This window comes from Lonchura striata, chromosome 6, assembly GCF_046129695.1.
Source record: "Lonchura striata isolate bLonStr1 chromosome 6, bLonStr1.mat, whole genome shotgun sequence".
Lineage (NCBI taxonomy): Eukaryota > Metazoa > Chordata > Aves > Passeriformes > Estrildidae > Lonchura > Lonchura striata.
In genome coordinates this window covers 37048967-37060291 of record NC_134608.1, presented here as the reverse complement: position 1 = coordinate 37060291, position 11325 = coordinate 37048967, and the positions used below count along the sequence as shown (strand labels likewise).

The following is an 11325-nucleotide window of genomic DNA, read 5'->3' as shown; positions in this document are numbered from 1 at the left end:
GAGCCAGGAGAGGCTCGGTGCTGTCGGGAAGTTCAGCCAGGCGCGCTGGCATCGGGTGCCTCCGCGCCGCAGCTGCTTTCGCACCGCCGCTGGCAGACGTGTGCGAGCGGTTTGCAGCCGGAGCTTCCTGCCAGGCTCCAGGACAGCTCCGTGCTCACGTGGATGCCGAGCGACCGGCGCCGGGGCTCCCGCGGCGCGTGTACGGCCGTGGAAGAGCCCTGGGCCGGGGGACGGAGGCGCTCGCTGGCCGCGCCCGCCCGCGGGCCCCTGGGGCGCAGGGCGGCCGCCGCCCCCATCGCACGCCGCGCCCCCCAAGCGCTTCGGGGCAGGTTTGTGCCCCGGCCCCCGCCCCATCTACGAGCGGGACTCGGGTCGGTAGCGCTGCGATAGCGATCTGACCCGGGAGCTGCTCCGGCAGCCTCCTGCCTCGGGCTTGCCTGGGGGAATGTTTAACCCCTCGCGTGCGGTGTCACCGCGAGGAAGGGGCAGCCCAGGGTCTGGGGATGGTGGGTTTGAACCATTCTGGCAGGAAAGGCTTTGTTAGGCTGCGGTCCCTTCAACACGGGAAAAGGAAGGACAAAAGACTAGGCTCGGCTAGGCTTGTGGCAGCAGAAGAGCCAAAACTGCGGCACACAAAGCAGTTGGGAAAGACAGCGAGGCTGGAAAAGCTCCTCCGGGGTGGTCGGGGCTGCTCCCCTCGGCGAGCGATAGCCTTTGGCCAGATCCCAAAGGTACCTTGTGCCCTTTAGGAACTCGCCTACAGCAAGAAAGCCAAATCCCAGCGTCTCGCCGCTGATGCATTCCCAAGGGGTTTCTGCGTTCAATAAACACCGTGCCGGGAGTAAACTGCAGAGACGCGCCAGCAGCTCCTCTCCTGTGGGTGCTGCCGCAGGTCCCCCAGCTCTCTGTGGAATGACTGAAGTGAGGAGCTAAAGTGCAGCCTTGTTTCACCTCTGCTTTCTTTGGGCTGGGGAAGGCAACATCTTGGGAATTCGGAGGTCGCAATTGTCCCTGGTCCTCGTGGAGGGAAGCTGGGACGATCCCTGAGAAGGAGAGGACTTGGCCGCCTTGCAGTCTTGTGTAAAAGAGAGAGCAGAAGCCCAGCCTCAGAAGCACAGGTTCCTTTGAGTGTCCAGAGACAGGAAGACTAAAGAGGGAAGGCTGCAAGGGGGAGCAGTCTGGACCTCGATGAGGTCTTGGGGGGCTTTATCACATTGTGAAACAAAAACAGCAATGAAGTTAGGGGCACGTCTTCTGCTTTGCCTGCCATTTTTCTTTGTCGAATTATTAAAAAAAGCTGGACAGACTTTCCTCCCAACGTTACCTCTCCAGTCCCAGCTGCTGATTCCTGGCCTCTGGCTTTGGAAAGAAGAACCTTTCTTGCTGTACAATTGCACTGTAATGTGCAGCTCTGGTGACCAGTATAAGGGGAAGGTTCGGGTTTAAATTGTGACAAGGAGGCACAATAGCAGCAGCTCCAATGTAACCAAGGGAAAACCTCAGAAAGCAACCATCATCAATGAACCCTTTCCATGAAGGTCATTATTTGGAATACAAAATCCATGCTGCAAAGCTAGTAAATGTCAGCTTCACAATTATCTCAGTGATCTTTATCTGGTTCCCATGTGTGTAATGCTGATTTCATGAAAAATTCACACATTATTTTCTTCATATGATCCTGACTCGCTCAGTGCCCAGGAAGTTCCATCCTTAATCTGACATTTTGCAGGCTTTGAGTGATTGATTAAAGCATTTACATAACATACTTCAAACATGAGGGTTGTGGTGGTTGTTAAATGAAATTATTGTCATTTAAATGTAATTATTTTTACATTTTGATTAATTATAAATGGATATTATTAAAAGGAGAAATTTGTTTATAGGGGTTGGATTTCTACAGTCATCATGAATAAACAGAGCAGGTAATGAGTTTGGCAATAAAATGCCAGCCTTAGGCATAGACCAGATTTAGCACCACCCTTTCTCTTTGTATCACACTTCCTTCCTCCCACAAGCTCAGCCCACTCAAAACCTGTGTAATTTATTCTTATAAAAGGATATGCCTGTTTCTGCTCAGTTTTTAAAAGCCCTTATTTCCTAAATATGCTCCTCGGTGGGAACAGTCCTATTGGATTTCCAGGCCCATTTTATAATTCTTAATAGGATGGGTGGGGATGGAAGAGCTGAAAAAGTTGGGTGTTGATTTCAAGTGAAGAGGCCCACAGTGAACGATGTGTGAACAGGAGAGTGGAGAGAAATGGGATAGTGAGTGGGCCTCTGGGCAAACAGATGATGTGGAAGAGCAGTGTGGTCCTCGGGCAGACAGGGCCCTGGAAGAACAGGTACTGACTGCCCTTTTTCACTTCCCCCTTTAAAAGGTTTTATTCAGAAGGGAAAGGAGGGGGAGAGGAGGATAATTCTTTTTCTTGCTTATTTAAGGTTCCTCAATCTCTATTGATCTTTACTTTCCCAATAATTAACTTTCAAAAAAAAAAAAATAGCCAACAAACAAGTTTTTTTCTGCAAAACCTCACTTGTAATTTGGGCACCTCTGTTTCAAATGATGTGTACATTTTTAAAGTTAGATTTTCTCAATCTAACTTGCATAGGAACTTCTTCAACACAACAGTTGTGAGATCTACCTCTTCCCAATAAAAGATATTTTTTGCACTTAGAGACCAAAACAACAAATTTTCTTTTTTTTTTTTTTAATCTGTTACACGAAGTTGGCTCATTGCTGTAATATTCACAAACACCATCAGGTTTCCTTCAAAACTACTGTAGTCATAATGTCTTTTCCTCCTGAGAGATTATTGAAAACTTACTTCCCTTCCATGTGTTATCTTTTATTTTTCCAACTCCAATATCTTTGATTGCCTTGGCATTACTTCTTTATCCTTTAACTGTAATGATGTTGCAAACATATAAATATCAAACAGTACATTTTATTTGGGCGGCGTTTCCTCTGTTTGGCCTATTAACTAAAACAGATCCCGCAGCTGAGAATTGGGCATTTTATCCCTTATAGCAGCAGAATTTCAAAGAAGCTATCCCTAAATCAGCCCAGAAATTCCAAAAAGACATGTCCTAAGTCCACCAGTGCTTTCTCCATTGACACCCAAACCCTTCTGAACTTCAGCTGTAAGACTGTAAAAGCCCAACAAAAGTTTATGTACCAGTTAATGTATCTGCAACCTTTGTATACAGATTCCTCAAATATAATGTAAGTTGTGAGGGAAGATATCTTTGATCTTCTCAGTGATCTGAGAACCAACCACTCAATTTGGTATCAATTCAATGCAAAGTTCAAGTTTGGAGAAATATGAATCTCTGCCTAATGAGACACTTCCCCTTTTACATCCCTCATGGACTCCCCAGCCATACTGCCACACATTCTCAGTAATGTCACAATGCCTGGGGAATGCAGATTGCTGTGATGACTGAGCACCTTTCCAGGCCAAGACCTCCAACACAGAAATTTCAGCCCAGGGCTACATTATGGTGCTGTTTGTCACCAGCTTTTCTTTAAATTTTAAATTGGTTTCCATTACATGTGACCTGCCTTTACCTTAGACAACTTGAAATTATTTTTCAAGACTGCACGGGAGGCCTGGCCGTACTCATTGATGCAGCTACTGCCCTCGGTTACAACTGCCACACAGCTCAGCCAACCTGCACACGTCCATGTTGCCCAGAGCTCACGGGGATTTCTGTATTTTTTTTTCCCATCAACATTTGTTCCATTATTTAACTGTACACCAAATAAAGGCTTTCTGGATAAGTCTCCAGAATCACCTTTGAGTACGTCCCTATGCTGACAGTTTTTATTTAACTCTTTCGGCTCACACGTAGCTTCCCGGTGACTCGGGGATGGGTGTGAGTGCAGTTGCGTGCAGCTCCACAAACACTCCCGTCCCCGGGAGCCCGGCCGGGTCCGAGAGCCTTGTGCGAGCGGCAATAGCACCCACAGCGTGGGAATCCTTCTGCACTCCAGCATCGCTCCTTCGGCGTTCGCTCGTAGCTCCAGCTACCGCCAGAACATCGCACCCCGCAGCACACGAGCCCCTCTTCCGTGATTCACGAATGCGGAAGGCGGAGGAAAGACGAGGAGCCGCGGGAAGGCGCCGCAGGCGGCCGAAGGCGGTGCGGTGCGGCGGCAGGAGCGCGCCCACGGGGCCGGCGCGGCCACGGGAGCGCGCTCGGGGCGCGGCCGTCCCTCGGGAAGGGCGCGCGCGGGGCGCGGCCGCCGGCGGCGCTACCGCGCGGCCCCACGCGCGAGCAGCGTGTTATCCCTCGCGCACGGCCGGGGGAGGGGCGGGAAGGGCGTGGCCGGCGGCGCCCTGGGAGCGGAACTGCGTCGACGGGCGGATCCGGCCAATCGGCGGCGCGCCGCTGGCGGGGCGTCGCGAGGCAGCTGCACCGCACGGCCGCCGCCGGACCCCGTTGCCCCCCGCGCTCCGGCACCGGCCTCGCGGGGGGGCGGGAGACAAGCCGGGGGAAGGGCCCGGGAACGTGCGTGGCCCACGTGATGGACCGCGGCGGCCAATGAGGGCGGCAGGAGGTCGCGCGTGGCGGGCGAGGGCCGCGTGGGCCGGGGCGTTGCCGGGCGGCGCGCGGACTCAGGTAAGAGCCGGCCGCCCCCCCCTCCCTCGGAAGTTTTTCACTCGAGGTGGCGCGAGGCGTGCGCGCGTCACGTGAGCGCGGCGGCCGCCCAATCACCCGCACGCGCGCCGCCTGCCCGCGCGCTGCCGCCGCGCCCGCGTTTGAGGCGAGGGGGTCGCGCGCGGGACGGGAGCGGGACCGGCGGCCGCTCGCACCCCTGGCGCGCCCCCGCGCCGCTCTGTTCAGGGGTGCGAGCGGGCGGGACCCGGGGGCGCGGGCAATGGGTAGCGGCCGGCGGTCACCTGACCGGGGGGATTGTTTAAAGGGACCGAGCGGCATCCGGGCTCTCCAGCCGGGAAGGGTCGGGTGAGGCCCGGCCCCGGGCAGCTGCCGCCGCTCCCTAAGCCATCGCGCTCCGAGGGATCGGCCCCCGGTGGGGGCGTGGCCGGCGCCACCTATGAGACGGGGCTGGAGCGCCGAGAGAGCCTTTCCCGGGAAGCGGCCCCGGTGCCCCCTGGGTGGCAGAGGCCGGCGGGCTGGGCGGGGCCGGAGCGGGGCCCCCCGGCCGGGGGCGGGGCGGCCCGCGGGCGGCGCGCGTGCGCCCCGGCAGGGCGCGGGGGCGGGCGCGGGGGCGCGCGGCCCTCGGTGCTGCCCTGCTTGGAACCGCTCGCACTGAGCTGGTGAGTTTAGAAGGGAGTCGAAGCGCGAAGGCGAGCTCAGTGAGGAGCGGCTAGGCACGAGGGCCAGCGGCTGTTTCAGCAGCCCGGGGAGATGAGTGGCTTCCCAGTATGTGGTTGGAGCATCTTGCCTGACTCATTGTCAAATCTTGCACAACAGTCACGCTGCCTTGCTCCCGACGTGAACTGTGTGAAGGCATGGGCCGTGTGTAATCGCACTTGATGAGATGGGCTACAGCTCCGAAGATTTGAAGTTGCTGCAGACTGAAAACCGAGGGCAGTTTAAAGAAGAGGGGCAGGCTGAAGCTTTGGTCTTGTTGCTTGCAGCTGTTCTGCCCGATGCAGCTGCAGCACCCTTTCAGTGCCCTCGGGCACAGTGCCTTGTGAATCTGTACAGATAACTGGAAAGGGAAATTTATTCTGCTTCAAAAGTGTTCCCATAGGTGAGCATTTTTGTACAGCTTTTTATAGGGAGAAAAAACCCATATTTCTTAGGTCTGGTGGAGATGGGCAGCATTCATTCACTTCCGTATTTCATCTAACAGCAGATGGCTGTTAACCTCACCCATTGCTGGCTCAGTATCGGTTCAGATGCTGTTGTTCCTGCCATGGGAGAAAACGTGCAACTAGAGGAAACCAGTGGTGAATAAACTTGTTTGGTTACCTTCCAGGAAAAAAAAAAAAAAAAAGGAAATTATTTTTGAATGTAGGCTGCTTCTTCATTTATATGCAAATCCACTAGATTGTTTGTGAAGCTCGTGATTGTTTTTAAAAACAACCTTAAGAAATGGGAAGTCCAAGACATTTTCCTTACAAACGCAATGAAATAGGTCTCTGCCTACTGGAGTGAGAAAGAGCTCTTCTTTGTGAGGAGGCTGTTGTCTGTTTGCTGTTTCATAGACAGCAGAGGATCTACAAAAGAACACTCAGTCATGGCATGTGCATAGGGAGCAGTGCCACTAGTTGTGGCACTAGCAGGGCTTTCCTCTTGTCTTTTTCTTCCATAACTAAGGATGTGTTGTGCTGTGTTGGTTTGCTTTTTTTGTTACTCTTTCTTAACACTGGATAACCTTAGAACAAATAATCATGGTGATGGTGGAGCTGCTCTTCTCTTTCCATACAAAGATGGTATGTACTTTCACTGTTGGATTTTGTCTGGTTTTAGTACCTGGGATAAATCCTTTGCTGAGCTGAATAAGGAAGAATGCAGTGAGAATGATATGTGAGAGAAGGATGATGAAGGTGTGTCATAAGAAGAAAGCAACCAGAAGAAAGCTCTTTTGTTTTATTTTTTTTAATCAAGCCCAAAACAGAAAGGCATTAAAGGAATGTGAACAGCATAAAAGAGAGAAAATGAATGGGAACTAGATAAAACCTATCTACAATAAAAATGCAATCTTTGTTCCAGTGACAATGTCAGGAAAAGCCAGTTTGGACAATGACAAGACTGTGACCCAGATACTGTTAAACAAATATTTGTGATGTTGGAATTGTGCTGTTTTGCTAACTCTTGTACAGTACTTTCTGTTAATTTGGTGTGGTCTTATGACCCCAGGGTAAGTCAATAAACAGTAATGAAGAGGGATATAAACCTGGAGCACATCACCAATGATCTGGACTTGAATGAGTGTCACGTTCTTTTTCCCCCTAAAAGGGGAATAAAGGTTCCTTGGCAGCTCTAACTTGCTGAACCACTGGTGACTCTGTAGCAATGAGTATTGCTATAAAATAACTGGATAAGTAGGACAGTCCTGAACTCGGGTGACGGCTTTTTATTTACGTCATTTTTGGTTTTTTCTTCTATGATGTGGACAAGATCCCCAGCTGAAGATTCATGTATGTGATAAATGTTCCTTATGATGGCCATAAAGGGATTGAAATTTATCAAAATGGTGCTATTCCTGCTGATTATGTCTGGTTTCTGCCAGTGTTGCATGGCAAAAAGCATAAAGCATTACTTCATTGTTTTATTTTGTGATTTTTGGTAGTTGAAATAATAGTATGTTAACAAATACAGCATTCATTGAATGTATGAGCAATGGGCATCTCACTCACTGCTGAAATATAGGAAGTAATGTAAAATACATTAACCTAAATATAACATGTTGTATATAGGTAAAAAGAGCATTTATTATTAGTTAACTTTACTTTCCCCCCTGGCCTCTCACCAGTGATTCATTCTTAACAGAAATCACAGAATCATTTTGGTTGGAAAAGACCTCCAAAATCATGGAATACAACCTTTGACCCATCACCGCCTGTCAGCTAGACCATGGCACTGTGTTTGCCACATCCAGTTGGGTGCATTTCCACTTTGCAATCTTCAGTGTTTGGGAAGTGTTTCCCAGAAGTTCAGGTAGCTCTTGAGAGATGCAAAATACTGTATACATTGTATGTTGCAGGATTAATGCTGTTTGAAAAACGACTGACTTTATGGGCAGCTGGAAGTTTGGATTCCATGGCATGGTATGGCTGTTGGAGTGGGGAAGCAGGAGTTTCTCTTTCCTCTGCCTTCCCAGGTATGTGCCTTGTTCCTCCAAAAGCAGCTGCTGCTCTTGCAGGCGTGTAGCTCTCAGTTGTGAAGCACTTTCTGAACTACCACCTATTCATCCTGCAATAGTTGAGACTCTGAGTGTGACATGAATTTGGTTTTAGTGTAAAGCAAGACTCTGGGCTGAAAGCTGACAGTGCACAAGCTGTGTCAGACTTTTTGTGAGCATAAGTGCTTTCTGACTGCAGTTGGAGCATGTGTTTCTTCAGCTTTGCATCAGCAAGAAAGCTAAAAGCATTTTTAAAATGACTGAAAAACTTTTTTCCTGCAACAGTCCATTTCTTTCAATAATTTTTTTTTCTTGATCTCAATTTTTGTCTAGATTCTGCCACCACTTTAATCTTTTGTCTTCTTGGCACTAATCTATATTTCTTTACTAAGGCTAAGAAAATAATTTAAGCTAGTTTCCTATCAAAAATAACATTATGTAAATTTCTGAAAGTAAATTTGGGCTGATTCTCTTGCATAAGAACAGAGATCTGTAGCTGATGGATGCTGAAAATTTTTAGAGACATCCATGTACAGCAAACATTAAGCTCTGGAGACTACTACTGGTCTGGAGAAGGAGTTGGAGGCCAGTGAGGCTGGTTATGGCATAGAAAATGGGACTAGATACCTTCCTAAATGCAAATTAATCCAGAGTTTTGGTTAGATTAACAGAATTCCTTGTGGGTTGCTACTGTTAATCATTCTCCAAAGTAGAAAAACATTGTCTAAAGAAAGAACGTTTTTTGTGTTTTAACTCTTTTAGTCTGCACGTTGCACAACACTTCTGGTTGTGGCATCACTAGGTTTTCAGCTCTTTAAATGCTTGTGGATTTTGTTTTTTTGGTTGGTTTTTGGGTTTTTTTTTTTTTTTTTTTAATGCCCAAAACGTGGGATTTTTGAGCCCAGTCAGGGCTGTTTGGTTGTAGTTAGTGGTAAACTTTAGACTGCTGTAATAAACTGCTGACTGCTGCTGTGGGTGTGTTACACTGGCACAGCTGGTTTTGATAGCTGTTGTTTCCAGGTAGTGAGTGTAGTTTCAGCTGGTGCTTGTTTTTAGCAAGTGAATTTAAGAGCTGAAAGCCTCCTTTATGCTCCAGTAATGCTTCTGTAGTAGTGTCTTTCACACTATGCTATGTGACAGAAATGTCCTGTCCTTGTGTAGTAGTAACCTTTGTATTCAGGGGATTGCCAACAAAAAATGTAATCTACACTTCTTGTGTGTTTTTCACAAATTGGCAGCTGGTCTCTTTTACTTAACTATGTATAGTTACATGTGTATACATGCAACTATATACAATGTATTTTGTCCTCTGTCGCAAAGCCTGGGATTTGTGACCCTCCAATTCCTTCTTTGTTACTGAATCTTTACCACAGGTTAAATATAAGAACGGCTGAAGAACAGTTTGTTGCTGCAGTTCTAACAGTTACAGTCTCTTATTACTTGTAGCAGGTAGGCTTGAGTGGGTGCTTTATAGGCATGTAGGTGATATGAAAACAGAAGCGTGATTTACTGGGTGTTGAAATGCAGCTTGTAAAGACTGTAGGTCATGCCTTCAAGGGAATATGTCTGAAAGAAGCATTTGGGAGAAGAGTCTATGTCTTGGTAGTGAACTTGGGCATTTGAAATACTTTATACTAGCCAGTAATGGGATGGTTTTAACTCCCTCTGATCAGGGATTCAGTAGGTGCAAGCCAGTTCATTTCTGTGCTGCCAGTTCATGTTTAGCACAAACCAGTCCTTAAAACTGGTGTTCATAGTGATCTAAACAAGATGATATTCTTTAGTGCAGCACTGCTGTTTCTTGTCAGCTTTAAGCTGCTTAGAACTGGGTTATTTAAGCTGGTGGGAGTCTGTAGTACTGCTGTGAATTCTACCGATGAATCTGATCTCTTGATAAACCAGGGGTTCAATTTTGGTGCAGGCAAGCCTGTCTACCTGCCTTAGGTAAAATTGTAGGAAAATCTCTGGCAATGTCAACAGTCTCTGGTTTGTTTTTTTTATCATGACTGGAACATGTGGCCTGTGGGCCATGAACATGGAGCACTGTCTGCTCTTTAGTTCTGTCTGTTCTCAATTTTACAAATTACCCTTTGCCTGAAAAAAAACCCTCACTTATTTCTGTTTTGTCATTGTTCAGAAGTAAACTGGTTAATACAAAACAGCATCTCTATCCTGTGGCCCTAAAACTTGATGACTGCTCTACAGAAAATGTGATGACTGTAGGTATAAAATGACTGCCCCTGGAATTATTTCTGACTGGATTTGTTACAGGAAAAATACTATGCTGGATCCAACACCTTGAGGATGTTACAGCTCCATGCCCCAAATATGACCAGTAATAAGGCTAAAAATATATTGTTGGTAGCTACAAGCCCATCAAGCGCCTGCACACATGACATTTACATGTAAACATGTCTGGCCACACCAATCAGACAGACACACAGAGAGCAGGAGTACAGCAGAGACAGCCATATCCTGCTCCCTTCCCTGTTTGAGCAGGATGAGGTCATACACGTACATGTATGTGTGTGTATATATATATATATATCTGTGTGTGTATACATACATATATGTGTGTATGGTTGATACCCTGCAGCAGCAGAGTTCAGACGCTGTTGGTTCCTGAATCCCAGTCTCCCTGGTTGCTGGCATGTGGACACAGCAGCTGCAGAGGCCACAGTGCTGTTCCTGGTGCTGGCACATGCTCTGTCTCTCAGGTGGCTGAGACTACCCTGCTTATGTCCAACACCCCTCCACCAACAAGACCCTGCCCACTAGAGACAGAGGTGTGCATACATGCATAGAGCTGGTGGCATTCCTCTGAGCCTCCATACAGACCCACCTGTATTAATGTTTTGATGCATATTCATCAAGTCTCTTAAAAACGTGTTTTCTTTAGTTCTGTGCTTCTGAGATAAGTTTTTGCTATAAGAAATTATGTTCCCAAGGAACCTCTAAAGGGATGCTGACCTTTTGTAATGTTGCTCTTCTGCCAATTTTCAAATAAGACAAAAAAAAGACAGATTGAGGAGCAGTCCTGAGAAAATTATAGTTTGTAGTAGGCAATGGGCAGTGCAAAATTTGAGTGTGTGGGTGAGCCGGGACCTTTGTGTTACCCTACTAGCTGATGTCTGCCTTCTAGCATCATGTGTAGGTCTGTTGTTTCATAGTGGATGCAGTGTTGATAAGATAAATTACCTTAATGGGAAAAGGGATGGGAGGGGGGCTTCATGGAGATGTTTTTGCCTGCAGCTGTGATGCATTTTGATGTGGATTTCCTTAATGTTCAGAACTCCGTTTTAGCGGGCTTATTGTCAGAAATGCCAGGTTTGTTATGTGTAATTAATTCCCTTGGTGTCTGTGAAGTCCTGCCAGGCTGGGCATGGGGCAGCACCTGAGCTCTGTCGAGGCCGTGTCCGGGCTCTCCGTTTGTCAGCGCCTCGGTAACACCGCCCAGGGCCCGGCTTAGGGGGCGCGGTATGACAGGTCTGTGTCTGCCTGCCCAG

The 11325-nt window shown here is 48.1% G+C and overlaps 1 protein-coding gene across 2 annotated transcripts in view; it reads left to right on the top strand.

The window, feature by feature from the left end:
• The first annotated feature begins 4488 nt into the window (after positions 1-4488).
• The window catches only part of MGA (MAX dimerization protein MGA), a 58576-nt gene continuing 51739 nt past the window's right edge, over positions 4489-11325 (top strand). Inside the window, exons 1-2 of one of the 2 annotated variants that reach the window (XM_021533481.3) lie at positions 4489-4623; positions 7682-7798. The gene's annotated coding sequence lies outside the window, so the exon portion shown is untranslated. The remainder of the gene's footprint in view (positions 4624-7681; positions 7799-11325) is intronic. The other variant, XM_021533482.3, reaches the window with a different exon arrangement.